General features: G+C 43.3%; 1 long non-coding RNA gene across 1 annotated transcript; it reads right to left on the reverse strand.

The window, feature by feature from the left end:
* Nucleotides 1-936: 936 nt before the first annotated feature.
* LOC112447075 (uncharacterized) lies at nucleotides 937-7,364 on the reverse strand. The gene is made up of 3 exons (XR_009494880.1): nucleotides 4,380-7,364; nucleotides 3,706-3,883; nucleotides 937-1,227 (listed from the first exon to the last, which is right to left on the reverse strand). It is a non-coding gene; the product is annotated as an uncharacterized lncRNA (long non-coding RNA).
* Nucleotides 7,365-20,727: the final 13,363 nt, after the last annotated feature.

Consider the following 20,727-nt stretch of genomic DNA (forward strand, 5'->3'; position numbering starts at 1 on the left):
AACTCAGCCATCCAGCCTTCACGTGGGGAAACATCACACAGAGCACAGGCGAGGGGGTTACCCTCGTGTGGATTCACATGCCCGCGCTGCTGCTCACGAGCTGTCTTATCTGAGGGAAGTTAACCTCTCTGAGCTCCATTTTTCTCGCTTGTGAATGGGAAGAGCAGTAGATTGTTGTGGTGTTAGACCTCACATGGACATGAGTTTGCACAAACTCCAGAAAATAGTGAAGGACAGGGAAGCCTGGCGTGCTGTAGTCCATGGGGTCGCAAAGAGTCAGACACGACTGAGCGACTGAACAACAACATATTTAGCATATCAAGTGCTCAGTGTGTGACTTTTTAAAAAACAGACTCATCCTGCCTTCTCCTTTCTCAGACTTCTCAGGCAGTATTTGCCATCTTATATGGTTTTTCATTCAGGAGACATAAGAGACAGGGTTTGATTCCTGGGTCAGAAAGATCCTCTGGAGGAAGGAAGGCATGGCCACCCCCTCCAGTATTCTTGCCTGGAGAATCTCCTGGCCTGAGGAGCCTGGTGGGCTACAGTCCATAGGGGTGCAAAGAGTAAGACATCACTGAAGCTTAGCATGCACACACACACACGGTCTTCATTATTCCATGGACTTATTCTTGCCTGTCACTCCAGATTAAATTACCTTATGAGTGGAAATCATTGACTGAACTGTTTTGAATCTTTTATGATAATTGGTGTATGGTAGGTGCTGATTGGCTATGTACTGCAACACGATTAAATGCTTGTTTTTTTTTTTTTTTTTAAATAACGAACCTATTTTAAATATTGCACAATGTATTCTGTTTTATGTAAAGTTTCCAGGCATCTGAGGATACAGGCTAGGGTTTCAAAGATCTCTTGATGAATATTTCATGTTGACATGTGATTTTTGGATTAAGAAAACATTAAAGGAGCCAGGGATTCTGACACATTTTGGTTTGTTTATTTGACACATTTTAATTTATTGCCTATTCTATGCCAGGCTGGCTGTTTCAGGCTCTGAAACTGACAAACAATATAGGGAAAAAAATAGAAATAAACAGGCAAACCCCACTCTGCCTGCAGGGAGCTTATATTCTAGTGGTTTATGGTATTGGAAGATGGCATAACATTTCTTGGATTTTTTGGTTAAGTCAGTGCCTTTGAAGACACTGTTTTTGATGTATCTTCTGAATTATCTTCTTTCAAACAAAATACCAGGAGCTGTGATACCTGTGAAAAAAATAATTTAAAAAATTTACATGTCTAACTGTATGCCAAATATTGTTCAGTTCAGCTCAGTTCAGTCGCTCAGTCGTGTCCGACTCTTTGTGACCCCATGAATCGCAGCACGCCAGGCCTCCCTGTCCATCACCAACTCCCGGAGTTCACTGAGACTCACGTCCATCGAGTCAGTGATGCCATCCAGCCATCTCATCCTCTGTCATCCCCTTCTCCTCCTGCCCCCAATCCCTCCCAGCATCGGAGTCTTTTCCAATGAGTCAACTCTTCGCATGAGGTGGCCAAAGTACTGGAGTTTCAGCTTTAGCATCATTCCTTCCAAAGAAATCTCAGGGCTGATCTCCTTCAGAATGGACTGGTTGGATGTCCTTGCAGTCCAAGGGACTCTCAAGAGTCTTCTCCAACACCACAGTTCAAAAGCATCAATTTTTCGGTGCTCAGCCTTCTTCACAGTCCAACTCTCACATCCATACATGACCACAGGAAAAACCATAGCCTTGACTAGACGAACCTTTGTTGGCAAAGTAATGTCTCTGCTTTTGAATATGCCATCTAGGTTGGTCATAACTTTCCTTCCAAGGAGTAAGCGTATTTTAATTTCATGGCTTCAGTCACCATCTGTAGTGATTTTGGAGCCCCCCAAAATAAAGTCTGACACTGTTTCCACTGTTTCCCCATCTATTTCCCATGAAGTGATGGGACCGGATGCCATGATCTTCATTTTCTGAATGTTGAGCTTTAAGCCAACTTTTTCACTCTCCACTTTCACTTTTATCAAGAGGCTTTTTAGTTCCTCTTCACTTTCTGCCATAAGGGTGGTGTTATCTGCATATCTGAGGTTATTGATATTTCTCCTGGCAATATTAACTTGTTAATTCTCACGATAACATGAGAAGGTGGATACTACTTATCACGCCCACCTTAGAGATGATAAAGCTGAGGCATGGGAAGGCCCAGTAAATGACCCAAGGTCACATCCAGAGGTGATGAGCAGCATCTTAGCTGCAGCATCATCTTGAACTTTTATTGGAAAGAAAGCACAGTGGTTTTTGAGTTTCCTAAAGAAAAAGACCTCAAAGCTGGATTTATTTGACCAGAAAGTCTTTTCTCTCTGTACCATCTCATCCCATCTCTTCCAAAGCAGGGAAGGAGAAGTTGGTTTGGGAGGGAGACAGTAACAAAGTAGGAGGTGAGCGCAGCAGGTGAGAAAGGTGTAAGTGTGCATGTGCTAGCGGTGGGGATGTGAAATGGTGCAGGTGCCATGGAGGCCAGATGCTGGTTCCTCTAAACTAAGCATAGAATTGCCATAGGATACAGCAATTACACTTCTGGATATACACCCCAAAGAACTGAAAGCAGTCCTTGAACAGATATATGTACACTCACAGGATTATTCACAAGAGCCAAAAGGTGGCAACATCCCAAATGTCTGTTGGTAACTGAGTGGACAAGATATGTTACATACATATGATGGAGTACTATTCAGCCTAAAAAAAAAGAGATTCTGACACATGCTACAATGTGGATGAACCCTGAGAATGTTATGCTAAGTGAAATAAGCCAGTGACAAAAACACAAACATTGTGATTCCATTGTATGATTCTCTGGAATCATAGAGACTGAAAGTGAGCTAGTGGTTGCCAGGGGCTGAGAAAGGGGAGATGGAGAGTTATTACTTAATGGGCCCAAAATTTCAGTTGGAGAAGATAAAAAGTATTGTAGAGATGGATGGAAGTGGTGGTTGTACAACCATGTAAATGTACTTGATGCCACAGAACTGTACACATAAAAATGGTTAAAATGGTAAATTAGGTGCTATGTGTATTGGTGGCTCAGTTGGTAAAGAATCTGCCTGCAATGCAGGAAACCCAGGTTCAATCCCTGGGTGGGGAAGATCCCTTGGAGAAGGAAATGGTAACTGTCCTGCCGCTCACATGGTTCACTGGACCCAGGGTAGATGAGGCGCAGCCAGGGAAGCTGGAAGAAGACTCAGGGTGCTGTGGGGACTGCAGACAAGTTTATTTTCTCTGGGCAGCAGCAGCAGCAGAGCAGCAGCAGTGAGTCTTCAAAGACTACTGATATACAGGACAGACAAAAGTGGCCCTTGGCCAGTGGGCACGCAGGCCCAGTGCTACCAAGGTCAGCAATATAGTTGTTTACAGAATATAAGGTGTGAGGCCATGAGAGAGCAGAGCAGGAGAGCCTGGCTGACGCCATATTGTCAGGTACTTTCTCCACAGCAACCCACCCCAGTTTTCTTGCCTGGAAAATCCCACGGACAGAGAGGAGCCTGGTAGGCTACAGTCCATGGGGTCACAAAGAACTGAACGTGACTTAGTCACTAAACCACCACCAAAAAGAAAAGGAGAGCTCTGGGACAGGTTCCTTTACACTGGGTGGGGGGTTATAGGTTAAGTCTGCCCTCTTCTTTCCTGAGCTCAGAGGGCTGCTCAGAGGGCAGGGACGAACCTGGTGCCACACCTGAGAAGCTTCAGCTGCAGCCCTCATGGTTGAAGTGGTTGGTGTCCAACTTGAAGGAATTCGCTGCTTCAGGACTGAGGTTGGTCCACAAGCCAGAGGGGGTCTCTTGCCCCTCAGATCTCAGTGCGGTAGGAACCATGACCTGCAGACAGTGGGGCCGGGCGGCCTGGGTGGGAGGGGGATGAGAAGCTGTTAACCCAAGCAGTGACCTTTCCCTGCAAGAGTGTGGAAGTGCTCACTGACTACCCGAGTGTAGAAGCAGAGCCCTCCCCTAGGTCGTCAGGATGCTACTTGAGATACGGCCTGTCAGCGAGGAAACAGTAGATGTGTTGAGGGAGAAGCCCGGGCTTCTGGGAAAGGACATGTCCTCACTCAGCCTTCCAAGCGGCTGTGCATGGGGCCCCAGAACCTACCACACCTCTCAGGTAGATCCTGAAACCAGGGCTTCAGTGGCTGCTGGGCTCTGAGTCTCTTTCGTTTTCCCTCAAGCTAAGATGGGCATCGGAGAAGGTACTCTTGCCTGGAAAATCCCATGGATGGGGGAGCCTGGTGGGCTGCTGTTTATGGGGTCACAGAGTTGGATACGACTGAAGTGATTTAGCAGCAGCAGCAAGATGGGCATCGTGGGGCTTAGAACAAGAGGGTGCCTGGGATAAACCAACCCCTTGGAAGGTACCAGCCGGGCTAAGATTTGCATCAGCTGCTTGGCCTACAGCCAAGATGGGCATCAGCTGGGCTGTGCTTCAGGAGGCCTGAGAAAGTCGGCATCCAGCCTCTGCTTCCACGGTTGCCAAGTTCTAGACTCTGCCCTTTATGACTAAAGAGAGTTCTAGACAATAGATTGACTTACTCTGGGAGTAACATATACCAGGCCACAGCAGCTTACCCCAGGTTTGTGCATATTTTATTTAACCAACATTTCCCTGGCACTCCCCAGGTGCTTTTCAGATGTTGTTGTTATTGTTCAGTCACTAAGTTGTGTCCGACTTTTTGAGATCCCCATGAACTGCTGCACACCGTTTCCCTGTCCTTCGCTATCTCCCACAGTTTGCTCAAACTCATGTCCACTGAGTCAGTGATGCCATCCAACAATCTCATCCTCTGTTGCCCCCTTCTCCTCCTGCCCTCAATCTTTCCCAGCATCAGGGTCTTTGCCAATGAGTCGGCTCTTCGCATTGTGTGGCCGAAGTATTGGCACTTCAGCTTCAGCATCAACCCTTCCAATGAGTATTCAAGGTTTATTTCCTTTAGGGTTGACTGGTTTGATATCCTTGCAGTCCAAGGGACTCTCAAGATTCTTCTCCAGTAGTTCTCCTAACAACCTTATGACGTATCTGTCCCATTGTACAGATGAGGAAGCTGAGGCACAAAGAGGTTCAGTAGCTTGTTGAAGGTGACCCAGCTTGTGAGAGGACACTGTCGCAAAGTAAAGAGAAGTGAAAGTGAAGTAGCTCAGTTGTGTCCGACTCTTTGCAACCCCCGTGGACTGTAGCCTACCAAGCTCCTTCGTCCATGGAATTTTCTAGGCAAGAGTACTGGAGTGGGTTGCCATTTCCTTCTCCAGGGATCTTCCCGACCCAGGGATCAAACCCGGGTCTCCTGCATTGCAGGAAGATGCTTTACCATCTGAGCCACCAGGGAAGCCCCTGGTATCAAATGTATTCTCCTAACTACCATGCTTTATCGCCCTTCCCTCTGGACCACCAGCTGTAATATGGAAGGAAGACCTGGGAAGGCTGGCAAAGTCCTTCTGTGGCTCTCTTGTTAAGAGCTGCAACATTGGGTGCCCTTTGATGCATCCACTCAGCTTTACAAAAGCAACCACAGCTTCAGCACTAAAGGCTTACTTTTCTGAGGCTGAGCACGCTCTAAGCACACTCCATTTTTCTAATGGAGCTGGCCTTTGGTGAAGCAAACACCAAAGCATCTTGGAGCTGGGGATTGCACTATGGGGATGAATGGTGTGCAGGCTAGCACACCAACCCCCAGATGGCAAAGACCTGACTAACGCTCATTAAAGAGACTGCTGCTCAAAGTGAGTCCTCAGTTTCTTGATGGAGCCGAACAATATGATAAGAAGAACAAAGTTTGGAGATAGAAGCCCAGCTGCGTGACCTTGAATAAGACACTATCTCTTTAAGACCAGTTTTCTTGCTACAGAATGGTGCCAATAATATCTTCTTCCAGGGTGTCTGAACAGATGAAACAAGAAAATATATGGCTGCTCTGATGATCTGACATTCAACAGGGAGAGGTGACAGACCCCAGGGCTGTACCATAAAAAGACTGGGAATCTGGAAGTATGCTCTGGGATGCAGATGATCCTGGAAGAGCAGAAACTAAGTTCGCTGGCTGAGTGGTGCCACTGAATGAGAGAGGAGGGACTTGGGGGTCAACCACTTCAGGGGTCAGCTCCTAGCTCTCTGTCACTTGCTAGCTGTGTGACGCTGGGAAAATATCTAAACTTTCTAAACTCAGTTCTCTCTTAATAAAATTGGCATATTAATATACAACTTTCAGGACTGTTGAATTTTATTCAATAATGAGTGTAGAGGGTGTTAAAAATGCTACTTTTCCCCAACTCCATAGTCTATGGCTTCACCTGTAAAATAACAGTATTAATACCATCTCAACGATTGCAGCAGTAAAGCCCCTCTCCTAGTGTTCAGTGTACCTATCATGGCTGTTATTTTTAGCCATAAACCTCGTTGAACCACTTATAATTGCAGAAAGCAGGAGGGGAATCACACACAGTGACTGGATCTTACCAGAAACCACTCTAGTAGCCAAACAATGGGGTGCATTTTTCCAGTTTCCCTCCTGCCAAGTCATTCCTGTGTGTCATTGCATCTGATTAACTTTTGTATAGGGACTCAGAAATCTAGGTTTCTGGGGAGCACAGAGCAAGTATGTCTCTCTTTCCTTCTCTCCTATCTTTTGCTCTATAAAGTCTCTTCTTGACAACATCCTCCAGTTTTGACCCCAAAGGGGGGCACTTCTGTTCCAATAATTACATTATCTTTATAGGATCTCTATGATCTTTATAGGATCTCTTATATTATCCTTATAGGATCTCTAGTGGGTCCACAAATGGGTTTTAAGTGGGAGTGCATGGGCCCCTGAAACTGGTTTACATTTCTCCAGTTAGAGGCTCCACAGCATTAATGGGGTTCTGTGATGCCCCTCCCCAAAAAAGGATAGGAAACACTTTTCTGAGAGAAGATGGATGTAGAAATTCTATCCCACTTGGGACCTAAATACAATTTATTTCTGCAAGAGGATGGGAGGCAGATTTAATTGGAACTTTTCCCACTCTTTTTAACACAGAAGTTGTAGCAGTAAAAAAGATCTAAATTTTTGTGCAGCTCCTTTCCCCCACAAATGTTTATTTTTGCCCTCCGGAGAGGAAGTCCAGTGTCTTCGGCCCAGTGGACCCCCATCTTGGGACCTGCCCACAGTTCAGGTAAACTTGCCTTTTCTAGGAGATCTTTGTCCTTGAAACCCTTTACTCAGTGATGAATGTTGTCATTAAAAGTCCACAGCCGAGCAGAAGCCCTCCTGGATTCTGAGTTATTGAGTCTTTCTGCCTCTGTGAGATGCTTCCTGGTTAGGTGGCTCTAGGTGACCTTGTGAACTTCCCTTACGACTGCAAACAGCCTTGCCCAACACGAGTGAGCTCCAGATGCCAGAAATCTAGTTGCATCATTTAAAGAGGTTTCTTCCTCTGCAGCTTCTAGAGGGTCCTAATTTGTGGCTTTTTAAAGCAGCTTGACCCCAAACAAGCACTGTAGACTGATTGGCTGTCCTTGGCATTTGCTTCTCATAAATCCAGCCTGGTTTAGGTGAACCTCAACTTGGACTGGTAGGAGAATTTGTTTAGTTATGCGGGGTTGTAGGCCCTAAATTGGGCCATATTGTCACTTTTTTTGGTAACACAAACCAAGCCCACAGACTGCTCAGCTTTTGTCAGTGACTATGATCGGTCAAGTCTGCTTGGTGAGCTATAATTCAGAAGGAAAAAGTCCGATAACTTAGTCTGAGCTTCACCTTTCATGAGCCATCAGTTCATACATCACCCATGACATGAAAAGGGCCTCATTCCCACAGAGTTAGCCCCAGAACGTTTTTCCTGGTGTTAAGTTCTTAAAAACAGCATCTGTGCTTCGAATATTATTCTCTAAAATTTCACACAAGTGCCAATGATTCTACTAAATCAGCCTTGCAGGGTAATTCCTCAGGGTTCCTTATGCTTGTTTAGGCCAGAGTGAATATTCAGGAAAGTAATATTCTGTAGGTCACCATTTTATTGCTTGATCTAGTCTACAATATGTCCTACACCCAAGAGCACTGGTCAACAGGGGCTCGGAGGGTATAGGTTTGCCTGCTTATCATTTAGAACATTCATCATTTACCACAGATTGAACATCTGCTCTGTGCCAGGCATGGTGTCAGACACAGGGGCTAAGGCATGGACAAGGGTGGGCAGACACTTAGTCTTCTGAAGCTTGTGTTTGTATGGAGAGGATAGACTAAGGAAACAGAATAATTATGGATCAACAGTAGACCTTGTGAAGGAACCAGCTAGGATGATGTAATAAGGAGCAAGGAAGATGGGGATGGTCTGTCACAGGACCAGCTGACCTGAGGGAGGAGAAGGGGCCAGCTGGGCCAGAGAGGAGAGGCCAGCCAACAAGGGACTCCTTTCTCTTCCTAGTATATTGTGGGATAATAGTCATTCAGGGCTCCTTTATCCACCGGATTACTGGAAACCTGAAGTCTACTTAAAATATTTCTTAAAACTAGCTCATTGTGATGTTTGAAGATTCAGAGCATTACCCTGAGTAATTGAGCAGTTTTAGAGGAGCATCTCCTTCTGCAGAGCCCCTGCGGGAGCCTGGGGGGTGTTCTGCCTGCAGAAAGGGTGTCCTCCCTCACCCTTTCCCTGGTCACGGCAGCCCGGGGAGGACACTGAGAACAGTCTTTGTTGATCCACAGGCTCTCAGTGGAGAGATTACTTCCTGGTTGTGAATTAGTCACCAGGGGGAGTTGGTTTTCCTTCCAGGGGTCAGGCGTGCTGTTTAGTACAGACAGTCCCAACTTGCTGAGAAGTGGGATGTCCTAATGTCATTTGTTAGAGTTCATGGTTACCTCATGCTCTGAAAGTGTCAGGAGGCTCGTTTTAAATATTTAACTGGATATAAAATTCATTTCACTTTGAGGATTTTTTGAGAAATTGATGAAACCCCGGGTGTTACAAAACCATTTCTAAGAACTGAATAATACAATGATCTATTCAGGACCTTAACAGCCAGAAAGAATAACTTGTTTCCTAAAATGCTCATGTAGCTCAGGAAGGGAGGCCATCTAATTATCTGCAATAGGGGAAACTGAAGAAAAAAGTGTGAGGCTTATATTCGCATAAAATATTTGGGTAAAACAGTGGTGATTTGCCCCACCTTTGAGAAGTACAGTCAGTTCCTGGATTTATCAGCACTGCTGCTGCTGCTAAGTCACTTCAGTCATGTCTGACTCTGTGCGACCCCATAGACGGCAGCCCACCAGGCACCCCCGTCCCTGGGATTCTCCAGGCAAGAACACTGGAGTGGGTTGCCATTTCCTTCTCCAATGGATGAAAGTGAAAAGTGAAAGTGAAGTCACTCAGTCGTGTCCAACTCTTCTCAACCCCATGGGCTGCAGCCTACCAGGCTCCTCCGTCCATGGGATTTTCCAGGCAAGAGTACTGGAGTGGGGTGCCATTGCCTTCGCACAGATAATTCCCAAAGTGCTGCTTGCCGCAGATGGTAATGATGACACTGGGGCCCCCATTGCTCCCACTGGATGAAACAAAGTGATAATGGGACTATTTGATTACAGGTTAGCAGGATGGGAACTAAATTGAAGCCGGCAAGCTTTCAGTTAGTACAGACACGGACTTTTACAAATTAAAAATAGAGTGACAAGAGAAGTCCCACGAAATCAAGTAACCACAGTTTTTGGATTGGTGAAAATGGCCATTGCCATTCTCTTTTCTCCTTATAAATATTTTATCCAGAATAAGGAATAAGTATAATCATGATTAATTAATGTACAGAATAACTTTTTTTCTAAAAACTTAAGAAACCCTATAACTAAATTACTTAAGAAAATTTAATCATAAAGTTGGTATTGTCATGGATTAGTTATAAAAGTTGGGAGAAGGCAATGTACTTCAGTACTCTTGCCTGGAAAATCCCATGGATGGAGGAGCCTGGTAGGCTGCAGTCCACGGGGTTTTGAAGAGTCGGACACAACTGAGCGACTTCACTTTCACTTTTCACTTTCATCCATTCGAGAAGGAAATGGCAACCCACTCCAGTGTTCTTGCCTGGAGAATCCCAGGGACGGCGGAGCCTGGTGGGCTGCCTTCTATGGGGTTGCACAGAGTCAGACACGACTGAAGCGACTTAGCAGCAGCAGCAGCAGTTATAAAAGTTACCTATTAACTAGTTCAGATGATTTTCAAATTTTCTTGGCCAACATATTTTTGGAGATACTGTATTAATCAGATCTTAATGGTATGCAAATCTCAGAAGCATAAGTCAAATTAATTAAAAAACATGTAGGGGTGGGGAGGAAGTGGGATTAATCAGGTCACCTAATTGAAAAGTCTAGTGTAATCTTTGTTACTTAGTAAAGACAGATGTTTGACCTTCCAAAGTAACCAGTCTCACCTGTTGCTAATAAAAATGTGGCGTGAACATAAATCTAAATCTGATAGTTCTCTGTACATCATCTTGGGATTTTAGGAGTATTAAACTACTCCAATGTCAGTGGAAGAATGGCAGCTTAAAGATAGACTGTCAGTTTCGTGGAATATTTTTGGAATATTTTGGAATATATTTTGGTATATAAAATAAACACTTTCTGTAATGCACTCTTATAGTAGAAAAATGAATTTTAGTTGTGTTTAGAAACTGGGTTATGTAAATAGCACATGCCATAAATGATATACTATTTACTAATATAATTGCCACTGTCATTTAAAAAATCAGAAAATGTTTGTCTCATGTGAAACAGTGGTGATTCCATGATGAAGAAAGAAAGGATCACGGATATGGTTAAGTATAAGCATACATTTTATAGAAGTCAGAAAAAAATGACCACTTCTATCTCAGGTTTGTTTGATTACTATGTGATACCAACATAAATATGTTGAATGTCTTGAGAGGCATTTTTAATTTTGAAAAAGTTTAAATTTGCTCATGAGAGTTACTTTATCTTTAAATGTTAGAAAGAATGGAAAATGGGTACAAAGTTAACGGGAGAACTCTAGCACTTCCGAAGAAAATATCCAGCGTATCCCTAGATAGCACTTGACCTTCATCATGTGCCTGAAAATGGTCAGCTCTGATGGAATTGCATTTGAGCTGCACAATTCTCTGAAGGCATTTTGCTGGCATGTTGGACTCCTGCAGGCAGGAGAATGCCTCCTGTCTTACCTTTACTGTCACGTTAATATGATAGTTTTATACACATGTCCCTACCTGCTGTACCAAACCTAACTTTCATGCTGTGAATTAAAAGATGTGGAGACGTGAGTTAATAGGTAGATCTTGCTGTTTGACAGGGGGAGAAATGCCTCTTAAGTAAAGATATTTTCTTTTTTCAGAGTCATTAAACTTTAAAGAGCCAAATTCTACAGACTTCATTTTGCAAACATTTCGCTCAGGACTGCTAAACACTTTCCCAGTTAGGGGGATACAGTGGGGTGACATGGAGCGCAGGAGTGAGAGCCAGGAAACTCAACAGTCCCAATCCTAATCTCCATTCTTCCACCGTCTTGGAGGCTTTTCTAGAAGGATGCCATTCACCAGGGCAGAAAGTATAGGAGGTGGAGAAAGAGGGAATCATGCAATTCTACAACCACAGCAGAGCTGCCCAAATTTCCATCTTATCTCTACTTTTGCCTCGTTGATCATCACAGCACTGAGGTGGTTCAGCAGTCCTGTTAAGAGTGGGAATAACAAGACTCTCTCATTCCTATATTATATTCAACCAAGGGGTAACCAGGGCTTCCCTGGTGGCTCAGATGGTAAAGAAACTGCCTGCAGTGCAGGAGACACAGGTTCGATTACTCTCTTGGGAAGACCCCCTGGAGAAGGGAGTGGCTACCCACTCTAGTATTCTTGCCTGCAGAATTCCATGCACAGATGAGACTGGCGGGCTACAGTCTGTGAGTTCGTAAAGAATCAGATGTGACTGGGCGACAAACACTCAAGGGGTAACCAGGGGAGAACTACCATTACTGAAACTCTGGCCAGTCCTTCAATAGATGCGCACCCACAGATAATGACTCCAGGGCAAATGCCTGGGTAGTTGTGATGGCTTTAGTATGGACTACTCAGAGCCTCTGCTCACCTGGGCTTTCGTGGGTTCTCTGACATTCTGAGTGAGGCTTTCTGAATAGAAACCACATGATATCTTCTAATAGTCTGGTCTCTGTAGGACTGAGACCGGTCTATTGCTTTGCATATTCCTGGTAATGAAGACAGGGATTTAGAGTAAAAATTCCTTTTCTCCAGGAAGTTCAACCATTTTTAGGAATCTGCATAGACACACACTTATACTTATCTTTAGTCACCATCAAGCAGCCAAGTCCCCACTGAGAAGGGAAAAGTTGTGAGAAATAATTTCCAAACACACCATTGGGGCCACCATTGGCCCCACCATTGTAAGGCCTCTTACATGTATGTTCAGCCTCAAAATTCCTCACATTTGGCAAATGTGATGCTGATGAGGAAAGACAGTAGGTCTTTCAGCAGAAATGACACTGTTCACGACAATGTGGTTACTCCGGTTTTCTCATCCACCTGTCTGTCCACGTGCTCTGGCCTAAGCAAATCCCACAGAATATTTTACCGTCAGGAATGACCATAACGTTGTTAAAGTTCAAGCTGGGTTGACAGAGCAAAGAAAGGAATGTCAAGGTTTTCAATGGGACACAGGATAGACGAGTACTTTAATGATAGCCATGAAATGAGAGGCATATGCAAAGACCAAGCATGGAACTGCTCATTGAAGAGTACACAACTCTCTTATTTCTTCTCTCCAGACCATTGAATGGGGGAGTGACCATGGCTGTGTGTGTGTGACTTCTTGCTGTTGTTCACTTTTCTTTTCTTGTTCCCATGATCCGATTCCACCTCTACAGGATTCTCGGGAAACAAAGTCGCAAAGTAGGAGGAGATTAGAATTAGAATCAGGTCCACAGACAGAAGCCAGGAGCTTGAACATATTAGTTGTGTGACTTGAGCAAGTCCCTTATCCCTGAAAAATGAGGGGGATGGTATCAAACATTCCGTTTGCTGGTGGTGCGTATCAAATGAGACTGTGTATGAGAAAATGCCCTGTAAGACAGAAGGCATTGAGCAAATGCTCCTTGCTACTCCTAGTCAACTTGCAACGGAAAATCATTCTACGAACTTAACTGCCATGGGCTTTCGTGGTCCCTCCTTTAGGATCACTATCTTCTAGTAGCTACTGACAGGTGTGCCCAAGCATAGGAATAATCTCATTATCACTCACCTACCATAGAAATGGTAGGGAAGCTCCCAGGCTCTCAAGAACACATTGTAGTAACATTTCTGGGCTTCGTATCAAGTTGAGAATACATGTCAAAGACCTGTGCTTGACCAGACTGTTTTTTGGTCACTCTTTTCCAGTACCTAAAAAGGATCATATAGTCCTAATTAGGCCTAGAGAGGCCCACAAAAGAAACGTGTTTCCAAGAGCTTTGGATTTATGAACTGAAAACTGTGGGCTACTGTGTATTTTAATATATTCAGAGAGACAATTAAGATAGCTTTAGTTATGGTTTTGGAAAACAGTCTGGGCAGCATTCAACGGAACATATAGCCTTTCTCTGTCAAAACCCAAACTGAAATGACATATTTGGAATCAGCTCACTCTGTTAAAAGCAACCAACCATCTGAAAACACTCAATGAACTGGAATAAAGTTGTACAACGTTTTGTGATTCTCCAGAGAGGAACAAAACTTTAGAAGTAAATTTAGCTGCCAAACTGCAGGAATATACAATTCACAAAGAAAGGAGTTAAATGGCCTACAGCATGTGAAAAAAATGTTCAACCTCACTGAACAAAGAAACGTCAGTTAAAACAAGAAAACTTTCCATTGACAGAGATAAACACAATTTCCATTACTCAGTATCAGCCAGATTCTGTTTAAAAAAATAAATAAAATAAAAAAACGCGCACTCTTGTACACTGTGGTCAGGAATGTATATTAGCACAATCTTCTTGGATTACAATTTGGCAAGATCTGAAGTGAAACTTTCCCAGTCTGCTTCAAGAACTTTATTTTCAGAAATGTATCATAGATTTCTTAAAAATTTCAAATCAAGGTGTTTCACTGCAATCTCGTTTAGAGCTTGGGAAATTGGGAAAACCTAACTGGGCAATAATAAAAGAGTTAAATACGCTGGGGTTAAACATCTGCTATGAACTGCCTGTTTGTGTCTCTTTGTCCATGTGTTGAAACCTACCCCCCAGCTGGATGGTACTGGGAGGTGGGGCCTTTGGGAGGTAATTAGGTCGTGAGCGTGGAGGCCTGTGATATTAGTGCCTTTACAAGGAGAGGAAGAGTGTTAGCTCTCACACTTGTCACGTGTGGGGATGCAGGAGAGAACCGCAATCTGTAAACCAGAAAGAAGGCCTTCAGCAGAACCTGGCCATACTGATATGGGTACTGCTTGCTTTACAGAAGTTCACTTTACACCACTTCACTTGTAGGGAAGACCTATATGTACGTGTTTTTGCTAACTGAAAGAAATCCTACAGGATTTTCACTTTTAGGAAAAATATGGGAAAAGGTTATTGTTTCTTCACTTTACGCCGTTTTGGCTTATGAAAGTTTTCATAGAAACGGTCCATTTTCTGACAGCGGGCAATCTGTATCCTGATCTTGGACTTCCAGCCTCCAGAACCATGAGAAATAAACGTTTGTTTCAGTCATCTAGTCCATGGTATTCTATTATAGCAGCCCCCATGAACTAAAATATTATCCATATATAAGGGGTTCTACAGTCTTTAAATTTTGTTATTTTAAAATTTGCTGAATGATGTGGGGAATATTGTTCTATAATATTAATCATAATAAAGGACCATGCAGAACTGTGTGTGTAATGCCTAGCTGGGAAATCTATGTATAAAAATAGTGAAAGACATTGTAAGAAAATGTTAACAAGAGTTGCCACTGTTAAGTAAGAATACACAAGGCTTCTATTTTCTTTTAAAAATATTTTTTGTACTTTCCAAATTATATGTGATTAATAGTGACTCGGACGGTGAAGAATCTGCCTGCAGAGCGGGAGACCTAGGTTAGATCCCTGGGTGGGGAAGATCCCCTGGAGAAGGGCATGCCAACCCACTCCAGTATTCTTGCCTGGAGAATCCCATGAACAGAGGAGCCTGGTGGGCTACAGTCTGTAGGGTCGCAAAGAGTCGGACACGAATGAGTGACTAATAACACAACTCACAATATATTATTATTATTTTAACAATAAATAAAAATGTAGTACTAAAAAGTGTAAATACTTGATGTCCTTTCAAAACTTCAGGATGAGCTAGCTTAAGCCGACAGTGGAGCATCCACCTGCCCAGCAAGGAGGGCCAGTTTGACCTCTTGAGAAGGATTCCAGCTGGAGCTGGAGATCCATCATCAAAGGGAATACTGGGACTTTTAGTTCTGTCAGCCATCAAAATCCTATTGAGTACATACGACAAGAATTAAAAGAGAGGGTGAAAAACATCCCTTTGTAATATTTCCATTCTTTTTCAGGGTTTTCCTTCTCTTTAGAGTAAATTCTGTAAAGGCTTATCTTTTCCATTCTGCTCAGCAGATGACCTGAAAACAGAGATAAAGAAAATAATACATTTCGAATTTTCATGACAAAAGTTAGTAACAGTGGCCTGGGAAACACAACTGAGATTTCTTTTCATTTAGGTTGGGGATGAGGTCGTGTATTGCCAGGGTTTAGTTGAACACCTGTGAGTCTAGTTCTTTTTAGTTTTGCGGATAAAAAGGGCTTTCTCCTTCAGGCCGGAAAGAAAACGACTCTAATTGTGTCTAGTACCTCTGAAAAATAGGCTCCAAATCACAATGCAGAATCAAGAAGAAAAAAGCTAGTTGGCTTCTGTGCTGGATGTTTTCCATTTGTCTCCCCAGATACTCTTTGCATCTCTCAGCCTGCTCTGTCTGAGAGGACTACATTTAAGGACTGCATCTATGGTCCACACCCTCCGAATTCCATCTGGGTTTGGCCAGTGGAGTCAGAGGAAGGGGAAGAAGAAAAACACTGGTGTACACCATTTCCTTCTCCAGGAGATCTTCCCAACCCAGGGATTGAACCCAGGTCTCCCACATTGCAGGCAGATGCTTTACCATCTGAGCCACCAGGGATGCTCTACTTACTCCCCTGGTTCACTGCCACTGGGCAGGGCTTGTTGGCAGTTGCATCTCCCAGGCAGCCTCTTCTGACAGCCTCTTCTGACAACCTCTTTGGGTTCCAGTAGCTGATTCTGTGCTCACTCCTTCAAGAAGTAGGTACTATCAACTTCCTGTTGGCATAAGCCCAATTTCGTTTCCATCCTTGTTGGCTTATCTTAAACCCACCCAAGCCTTTTAAACAGTGCCTTCATCAAACCCTCTTCTACATCCCCTTTTGAGTTTGCCATCTCTTTCCTGCCAGGACCCTGAGCTTTAAAACATGTTAGGGACAGTACAGCTTCATTCTGTGTCATGACTATGCATGAGAATATTCTGATGACACATGGGTCAGAGTCTGCCGTTCATAATTAACGTCATGTGCGGAAGAGTTTGTGAACATCTCCCAGTGTGACAGTGGTCAGCCGTAAGTTCCCAGGGTCGGTCAAAATGGACCTTAGCAACTGGGTTTCACAGAATTCTGATGTGTCAAAACAGATGTATGCTGGAGTAATGTGTTAGTAATAACGAAGAACGGAGTTTTGTGTGTTAAAAATTAATTAGAGTAGATGTGCTATTTTCATCACTATGCCATTCTTATTCACAGACATTTCAGGGTGTTTTCTGGAGACATGGGGAAAGGGCATAGAGAGTTCCAGCAAATGCACCTGAAATTGCCTGTCATCTGCATGTATCCCTAGCTGCATGCCCGTCCATAGGCGTAGTCCCTGAGAATATGTCACACGTGTGGTATCACCCATTTTATATGTGGTGGTGGTGGTTTGGTCACTAAGTCGTGTCTGACTCTCAGGACCCCAAGGACAGTAGCCAGCCAGACTCCTCTGACTATGGGCTTTCCCAGATAAGAATACTGGAGTGGGTTGACATTTTCTTCTCCAGGGGATCTTCCCTGACCCAGGAATTGAACCCACCTCTCCTGCATTTGGCAGGCAGTTTCTTTACCACTGAGCTACCAGGGAAGCTCATCTTATATGCAGTCATAGGGGAAAAGGAGGGGAACTATTGTTGGGTCACATAGCAATTTATTATGGGAATTCCTTTCACTTAATAGCTCTACTCTTTGTCCTCTGATTTTTCTTATCAGTCTGCAGTATGTTACTGATATTTTACTAATATTTTAATTAATATTTCACGTGTATCTTAGATCTATTATCTTACTTAATCCTCGTAACAGTTCACATTTCATTGTTGTTGTTTAGTCACTAAGTTGCGTCCTACTATTTTGGGAGCCCATGGACTGTAGCATGCCAGGCTCCTCTGTCCATGGAATTCTCCAGGCAAGAGTACTAGAGTGGATTGCCATTCCCTTCTCCAGGGGAGCTTCCCAACCCCAGGGACTGAACATGCGTCTCTTGTGTCTCCTGTATTGGCAGGTGGATTCTTTACCGCTGAGCTACCAGAGAAGCCCTAGTTCACATTTTTCCAACTAAGAATTCACCAGTAGACTGAAAGGGAGCCATGCTTCGGAGCTCATTGCATACTTCCATCAGAGAGCTCCACCTTGGGTCTCAGGGTGCAAATGAGAGCCAGGTAATACTCACAAGCACTGTTTCTTGCTGAGACTATAACTAATGGATCTCAAACAGTGAACAGAAAAAATAAGTTTAAGTCTCTTCCTCTGGTCAGTTTAATTTATTTGCTGTATCTCGAGGATCTTGAGATGAATGAAAGACATTCTGTCCTCCAGGAATCTGAATCCTAGTTGGTAGAGAGAGGATATAAATAAATAATGAAAGAATTGTAGTGAAGTGTGATTAAAATGATAATAGAAACATGTTTAAAATTTATTGGGAAAACAGATGAGGGAGCAATTACATCTTCGAGAGGTGGAGGAGTGTCATGAAGAATTATGTACCAAAGGTTATGGTTAGACTTGATCTTGAAGGGTGTTTAGGAGTTCAGCATTGAAACTGATTGAGAAGGAGGTGTTACAGGCGAAGGGCCCAGCAGGGCCTTGCTTCTCATTCCTGCCAAGGCTTAGAGTCTCCAATTGCTTTTTCAACATAGCATTTCCTGTGACCTGTCTAGGTTTCTTACTTAGTCCTCTTTGGGTCCAAGGGATTAAAGTACCTTTGGAAGAAAGGTGCTGGGAGAGAGGAGAGCTCAAGCTGGCCTTGAGTAAAATTTAGCCACTGGTCTTGGTTTTAGAAGGACCGTGTACCAACCACACCTGAGAGAGCAGCTGGAGACCCCTGAGTCTGAAATCTGACAGAAATCTGGCAGAAATGCCTGAGATGTGTACCACAAGTCACGGGGCCTGGCTCTAACATACTTCTGCAGATAGCCTTGGAGACTCTCTGAGACAACGATCTATCAGAGATTCCTCTGGCCACATGGAGTTTAGATTATGAAAGTATTAGGGAAATACTAGGAAAGGAGAATTTATAGAAGGGATTTATCAACTCAATACTATTACTCATAAGTATACTGTATTATATCAGACCAGGAAGAGGAAAGAGGATTTAGAAGACTGTCTAAGATGTCATGAAGATTGATAGAGTTTACTTGACTGAGAAAAGCAGACCAGTTAAATCCAATTTAAGATTTTTAAATAAGCGAGAGTCCTGCAACTTCTTATCTTTGCCTCCAGACAGATGTGAATTCTTTCTTGCTAAGACCTGGAGACCTTATTCACCACTGTCTTATGTCGTCTTGTCTTGAACCTTAGACCTACTATTATTTCTTATTCTCCCAACATGGTCAATAGAGAGACCCTCAATGCCAAGGAGACAAGGGAAAACAAAATGAGGGGGTGGAAAAGAATATGCTACTCCTTATTGAGAACCCGAGATCAAGTGCCTGGATCAGCGTGGCTTCAACAAGTAATGGGATGTAGCAACAAAAAAAAGATATAACACTTAGGAATGAACTTAAAAATAATTTGCAGATTTTATATAGAAAAAACCTTCAAAATACTCTTGAAAGGCATACAAGTAGACTTGGACAAATGGAAAGAAATGGTTCTTGGATAACATGGTTTCATAGCATAAGGATCATAGAGATGTAAGTTCTTTTTAAGTTAATATGATTCCCAATAAAAATACCAATAAGCCTTTTTTCTGGAACTAGGCAAGTTGATACTAAAGTTCACACAGAAAAACAAAACAAGACATGCAAGAATAGTTGAGAGCTGTCTACCAGATATTATAATGTACTATGCTCAGGTATGCTCAGTCACTCAGTCGTGTCCGACTCTTTGTGACCCCATGGACTGTAGCCCACCAGGCTCCTCTGTCCATGGAATTTTCCAGGCAAGAAAACTGGAGTGGGTTGCCATTTCCTACTCCATAATGTACTAAAGCCTCTATAATTAAAATAGTGTGATACTGGCACTTGGATAGATAGTGACACCAATGGAGTAGGATAGAAAGTCAAGAAAAGGACCCAAATATAAATGGAGATTTAGTACATGATACAGATGGTATCTTGAACTTTATAAATGAATATTAGGAGGGCCACTGGATAGCCATATTCAAGAATAAACTCCAGATGGATCAAGTGTTAGAGGAAAGTGTTAGAAGAAAATGTGGGTGACTTTCTCTATAATGCAAGTTTGAGAAGGTGCTTTCTAAATACAGCTCAAAATCCAGATGCAACAAAAGAAAAGACAGATAATTTGGACTGAAAAGTAAAATATATTTGCATGTGAAATAAAAAAAAAAAACATGTCAAAGCCCTAAGACAATGGGGGAAAACACTTGGAGCATATATCACAGTTAAGGAGCCAGTCCTCCCAATACATAAAAAGTAACTGGTTGTGGGAGGTGAGACGGCTTCTCAGGCTTTCCCCAGGCTTATCATTCAGTCTTCACCCTGGGTTTTCTACAGAGGCCACAGTAATTAGCTTGCTATTGGTTTGGTCTGATTTAGCGTTTCGTGTCTACTTTGTTGTTACTTTTTGCTAGCGTGTACTTTCACTCCCTGGGACCTGTTGATTTATAAGTGTTTTCCCGGATCACATTCTGTGCTGGGCTCTGCACCTGGTGTTCTCTCTGGGCTGGCAGCCGACGACTGGTTTGCTGGGCTCTCATTTCACTGAGGGCTCCTAGTGAGATCCACCCCTGTGTGGGCAGGAAGAGGTTCAAGGAAGGGGATTGAACTGAGGGGATTCTTTAGCAGGGATGAATACACCCCAAAATACCCTTAGTTTACAGTCTTGGGGAGCTCCAGGTGTTATCAGACACACAGAGTCCTTTATGATGTCCCAATAGGAATGGATAAGTTTTCACAGGACTGTGGCAAAATAAATAAATTTTAGGTATAGATATCTAAACACAATCTTCATTTTCATCTGTTACTTGAGGCATCATAGTTGAATGCACACAGACTAAATCTCATTGTCATCTAATTTGGTAAGGTGTCATGGATGGACAAGAGAAAGATAATGATGGTCTGGATTGAGAGAATGTTCTGGAAAATTAAAGGAATGCTGCTAAACTGCCCTATCCCCACCCCCTTGTGATGCTGGGGAGCAGCAGCCTTAAGCAGAGATTTATGGTCACATCAG

This window comes from Bos taurus, chromosome 6, assembly GCF_002263795.3.
Source record: "Bos taurus isolate L1 Dominette 01449 registration number 42190680 breed Hereford chromosome 6, ARS-UCD2.0, whole genome shotgun sequence".
NCBI classification, from domain to species: Eukaryota; Metazoa; Chordata; class Mammalia; order Artiodactyla; family Bovidae; genus Bos; species Bos taurus.